This window comes from Tarenaya hassleriana, unplaced genomic scaffold (genome assembly GCF_000463585.1).
Source record: "Tarenaya hassleriana unplaced genomic scaffold, ASM46358v1 Cleome34, whole genome shotgun sequence".
Classification (NCBI taxonomy): domain Eukaryota; kingdom Viridiplantae; phylum Streptophyta; class Magnoliopsida; order Brassicales; family Cleomaceae; genus Tarenaya; species Tarenaya hassleriana.
Window position 1 is genome coordinate 263678 of NW_010966542.1, and position 6226 is coordinate 269903.

Sequence of the window (6226 nt, forward strand, 5' to 3'; positions counted from 1 at the left end):
CGAAGACCGATAATGAAACGACGAAGACAATTGCTGGAACAAATTGAAATTGAGAGAGAGATAGCAATTTAGGGTTTACGTGAGGGAAAAGGGGGAATTGAAAACAAAAATTAGATTTAATAATTTTAGTTGGGCTTATTTTTATTTGGGTAAACCCATTTAGTATACAACCTAAATGGATTTAAACCATATATATCCCATTCAAACAAATCAACCCAATTGGTTAATCTATTTGTGGGTTGGGTAAAAACCATTTAACACAACCCAATTGACACCCCCTAACCAAGTAATATGGTCATTTCTAGCTGCCTCATTTTTCATAACTGTTACTTTATTTTGATACAAAGTAAAATTGATTTCTTAAAATAAATAATTGATCATACTGATCATACTAATCAAATCGGTCACATTAGTGATACTAGTTACACTTGTCATACAGTCATGTTAGGACATTTTGTAATTTTGTTGAAAATAATAATTTTTCTAAAAATTTGATATATAATGGTATTTTTGCAATTTTATTGAAAATGTTGATTTTTTTTATAAAAACCTTAGATATATTAAGGGAATGGCTGATAATTTTCTCATTTTGGAAGGCATTTTTGATATTTTGCGGAGGGGAGGGTGGAATTAGTGGGGGGTAGGTGATATTATCTTAACATTATTGAAGACATTAAAGGTTAAAATTACAAAGTTTATAAACATATATACATGGCGTATGTACCATGTAGTATGTCTTAATTTTGCAAGAGATTCGCCCTAAGCAATATGTGTTTAACAGTTCGAAATTCGGCGAGACGTGTAGAATTTAAGAGAGTGTAATAATTGAGAATGAAAGTGCCTGGCTATTCACCATTGTTACATTTATTTACATCAAAATCAATGAATCTTATTGCCTGCAATTAAAGACCATTAATCCCTTTTGAGCATTTCAGAACTCACACTTCTTCCTTTACACCTCTGAGTGAGAGAGAGAGAGAGAGATGGAAGATGAACAGCAAACGAACGACCAACATGAGAACAAGTTGAAAGACGGGAAGGTATGCTCTTCACATTTTCTGATCATATATATATTACAACATTTGCTAGCAAAATCAATAAAATAAGATTCGATCAATCTTTCATTATAGTTTTATGATGAATCTTGTTTACTAATATCTCGTGTGTTCTTGCATCAGATATCATGGGGAGAACTCGAGTATATCGACTCTTTCTACGTGGAAATCGAAAAAATTCCATCGAATATCGTCAAACCTTCTCTGGTATTATAGTTTTAGAGATTTGAGTTTATTCTAGATTTAAAGTTAGAATAAAATGGTAGAAAAACCTAACACTCTAATATAATACATATAAATTTTTTTCGATTGTTTTTTGTTGGAAACTGTTGAAATAGAAACAAAATATGGAGATTTGATATGATTGATAACAATTAAAGGCATAATATCGATTAAGAATAAAATATATATCGTGATAATTATATTTTGCCTTATTTGTTTCTTTCGTATCTTTATTTCCTTGTTTCTTTCAATATTTTTTCCTATAAATGTATGGATTATTTTCATTGTAATGTAACAAGAAGAAGAGATGTAGCAATAAAAGTGTTTCCGTTCTTTTATCTTTTGTTCTTTCTTTCTAATTTAATTTCCGCATTTTATTTTTCAATATGGTATCAGAGCTATCCATATTATTAAAGTTTGTCCTGTTTCTCAAACCGATTTAGCTGTCAAAACAAGAAACCCGAATTCAAAGATCAGACCTTTGGTGGAGCTAGCATGTAAGAAACCCTAGAACTGACCATATGTACGATGAATAAACATGAGGGAGAGAAAGAAGCTTACACAGGTTCGCATTCGCAATGTCATCTCTGTAGACAACCTTGTGTGATCTTGTCTTATGGTTTGGTAAAAGGACAGGGTTTGTACACTTTATCCCGAGAAGAGATGATAACAATTAAAGGCATAATATCGATTAAGAATAAAATATATATCGTGATAATTATATTTTGCCTTATTTGTTTCTTTCGTATCTTTATTTCCTTGTTTCTTTCAATATTTTTTCCTATAAATGTATGGATTATTTTCATTGTAATGTAACAAGAAGAAGAGATGTAGCAATAAAAGTGTTTCCGTTCTTTTATCTTTTGTTCTTTCTTTCTAATTTAATTTCCGCATTTTATTTTTCAATATGGTATCTATTATCTTAGACTAATTAGAGTTCTAATGAAATCCTATTTAATGTTTTGTGGATGGATTTGTTAGTTCAAGAATCAAGATCTATACCAATTTGATTCTTATTAAATATATGTATATATATATGTATTGACACCAGATTCCAGATCTGAGACGAGTGGCAGGAGGAGGAAAATTCGAAGGGTGAGGAAGGGCAAAATGGGGAAATGCCAGGGATTTTGCGTTCTCTGAAGTGTGATGAAGAAGGGGAGTTTCGTATTGTGTGTGTGGAGAGAGAGAGAGAGAGAGAGAGAGAGAGAGAGAGAGAGAGAGAGAGAGAGAGAGAGGTGGGAATATAAATGAGAGAGAGAGAGCTCGATCACAGGACAGGCTTAGTCTCTCTCTCTCTCTCTCTCCTTTTTTTCACATTGCATTTTTATAAGTTTATTATTTTTATTAGCTTATTATTATATATATAAATTAATTCTAAATGGTTCGATTTGGGTTAGTTCCTTTACAATGGAGCTTATGATTGAAAATATTCGTTACAAATTTTTTAATTGTCTTTGGTAGACTCATTTTAAGAGGAGCATAAATCCGGTCGAATATATAATGTTGATTTAATTACATAAAATTCATTCAAAATAATACATAATTATATCTAGATATAATCAAATTCGATTCGATATAATTATTTTAAACTCAATTTTATTCAACTTAAATGATAAAGTGAGAAAATTAAATAAAAAAGAACGAAAATAAAATTTAAAATAATATAAAACTGTTAAAAATTGAAATAAATATAACTTTATAAAATAAAAATTATCGAAATAAATATAAATATTCTCGAAGGAGTATGATTTTTACGTGAAAAATGTGATGGGTTGATTTGCATGAAATTTGAAATTTGAAGTAAATCAAAACATCATTGTACTAAGATTTAGGATTCTACAAAGTTACAACTATTTCGTATATTTTTGCTCCAGAAATATCTATGGTTGAACTATTTAATATTACAGTAATCGTGTTAGCTTTTTCATTTTTACTCTAATTAAACAGGTACAATACAATTTGTATAGTTTAAGAGCCATAATTGATTCCATTGGCACAAGACATGAAGCATACAATTTGGATTCTCCTTCATTATTTCATTTAATTTTTTTTTATCAATGATTATAAAAAAAATATATCTCTAATTATGTTCAAAATAAAATAGGAAGGATTCCTAAATACATCTGAAAAATAAAATATCAATTACAATCACGTATTCTTTTTACGAGTTCTTATGATATGTTGTACCACAGCTATACAACAAAATTCACATCAACAATCCTAACACTAATTCCAAGTGAAATGGATTATAACAATGATTAAGCTAAACTTGCCAATAATATCATTTTCGTAGGATTTCATTGTTTTATGATACACACAACAACAATAATAATAATAATAATAATAATAATAATAATAGTAATAATAATGAACAATGGTTATGAGAAGGATAAGTCACAAGGTGTAAACGCGCATATGGAGATGGACGCGGCGGAAGAAGGACATCTGATGACATTATTCAAACTAATCATGTTTAGTTAACATTAATTAATGATGTTTTGTTTTGTTTATTTTTTCATTCACAACAACAAACTTTAGGATAAAATCAGCAGCTACATATCTATTTATATTAGTAATAATGCAAAAAAAAAAAGGTGGTTAAGGGAGGAGTCAGTTGACCGTGAAGATATATACAACCTAATTAATGACAATGAATGGTTTGCCGGTCAGATTTGGTCGTGTCACAAGTTTCTTTACTACTATTTTTTTTATCAAAATTTTAAAATTGGTAAATTTGGTTTAATTTCTGTATTATATTCATTTGGTTTCTCATTTTTTTTTAAAAAAATCAGAATATATGCGACGCGGGGCGACGACAGTTGAACTGTTGACTTTCATTTCTTCTTTTGGAGTGTCGGTGTTACCGAATTTATAAGAAAACATGGTATTTAAATTATTTATGTTATTAATTTTAATTTTAAAACTATTCATAGTCCCATTAAACTATGTTTTAAGTTACTGTAAACTACATTTTATTATACACATACACGCTTAAAGAGTATAAATAGTATAATTTGGAATAATTTGTTTGGTTATTAATAGACAAGTAAAGAGGAAAAGAATAACTGCTTTTCTTGCGTATTCTTGATAAATCATGAAAACTAAATTTAGGAACGACCTTTAAAGGGGTGACTATTGCGTCGCCGCTATCCGCAAATGGAACGTTTGCGATTTTCGGCGGTTGCAGGTGATTAAAAAACTAATTAGTTGAATCACAACCATTCGCAACCGCAACTAAACTTGTGTTTTCTAATCGCAGTTTTCAACTTGTGTTTTGATAGCGGTTTCCAGAGTTTTGACCAAAAAAACTAAAATATTTTTATTAAAAACTATATAAACACTAATATATATATAATATAATTTTTGTTTAGTGTTATGATTTGATATTATTTTCTAGTATTATATTTTAATAAAAAAATACAATAGTATAATTTTTAGGTTTAATAATGATTATTTTTAATATTTTTTATAATAAAACTATTTTTTATTTAAAAATAAAATAAATTGATAATATTTATATTTTAGATTTATTATTTAATTATTATAAATTTAGTAAATAATTTTTATCAAATGATTCTAAAAATTTAATTAAACTATTATAAAAAAATATTTTAAAATAATATTATTTTTGATAAATTATATCAAAATATAACCGCAACCGCAACGAACCATTCACTTCTAACCCGTATCCACCTGTAACTGCTATCAACAACAATTTATCAACCAGTCAATATTAATCGTTTATAATCGCTCTGAAAACGTTATCACCCGTAACCACAATCGTTGCGGTACAACCAGATGAACCCTAAAGGTTCCACTTGTTTCTGATGCGGCCTCCACCTAGTACGACGTCGTTTTTAGCCACTTCATGCATGCAGTGGCGGACCCAAAATTTGTTTTTACTGGGGGCAATAGTTATAAATTTTATATAAAATACAAAAAAAATTATAAAAATATATCATCATAAAAATATTTATATGTCCTACAACTAAATTTTATGGTATTTCATTTTTTAGTATATACATAATAATTTTATTTATAACTAAAATATATCTTTTTCTGGTGAAATAAATTGGACAATCACTCAAAAACTGATTATCAATCCTATTGCGGAAAATTATCTTCACAAAGTTTATCGCTAAAAAACATCTATCAACAATCACGAGCAAAATTAAAACCAATTTTAAAAGTCTATATACCAATAAATATGAAAGATATATTTTTTTATTTCTATCATAACATGAGTAAGATCTTCAAAACTAATCAAATTAAACAATTTATAATCTTCTATCAAATTATTGATATCAAATTAATGATGTAGATAAATATATATAATAATAAATTTATAAGTATAATCAAAATATAAAAACTAATGAATAAACCAAAAAAATAAGAATTACTTAAAATAAAAATCGTAACATTTACATACTTTTAATTTTATTGTTAACAAAATTAATTGTTCTTTGTGATTAAATATTAGATTTGTATATATTTTTTAGAAAAAAATATGAATGATTAAAAAATAGATAAAAAATCAAAAGTAAAACAAAACTAGATAGCTGTTTAATTTAACGAAATAATTTTAAAAAAATTAGAACGAAGGGGGCACATAACATTTATATAGGGGACATTTTAGATTTTTTATTAAAATTTTATAAAATTTATAACTAAATCAATTTTTTTTACCTAAATTAGTGGGGGCATGGGACCCCACTCCTATGTACGTAGATCCGCCCATGTATATATATATAATTGAAGTTGGACGAATGACAATTTGGATTTAATAAATTCTTTTAAAATAAACTGATAAACACGCTTATGGGGCTGCGTAAAGACCATATATGAGAATAGTTTGTGGCCCAATTAGCTTTCCTCGACGGCCCAGCAGATGACCGCGACAAAACTCCGTCGTCGGCTTCGTTTGTCACCGGTGCTTCTTTGTCCGA